Below are 207 nucleotides of genomic sequence, written 5' to 3'. Positions count from 1 at the left end.
CGGGAGCGGGCTCCAGGAGTGCCGGATCCCCTGCAGCAGGGCAGCGCAGGGGGGCGGGATCACCAGCAGGCACTTCCGGTGAGTCCGGAATACCTGATTGGTTGTTAGGGCAGCGGCGGGAAATTCAAACTGAGGCCTTTCAAAGCTGCGGTTTGACGTAGCTACTGGCACTCGGGAGCTAGGAGCAGCGGGGAGAGGGAGGACGCA

This window comes from Gavialis gangeticus, unplaced genomic scaffold, assembly GCF_001723915.1.
Source record: "Gavialis gangeticus isolate Ggan-Ray unplaced genomic scaffold, GavGan_comp1, whole genome shotgun sequence".
NCBI lineage: Eukaryota > Metazoa > Chordata > Crocodylia > Gavialidae > Gavialis > Gavialis gangeticus.
The sequence above is the reverse complement of the archived record's forward strand: the minus strand, read 5'-3'. Positions refer to the sequence as shown.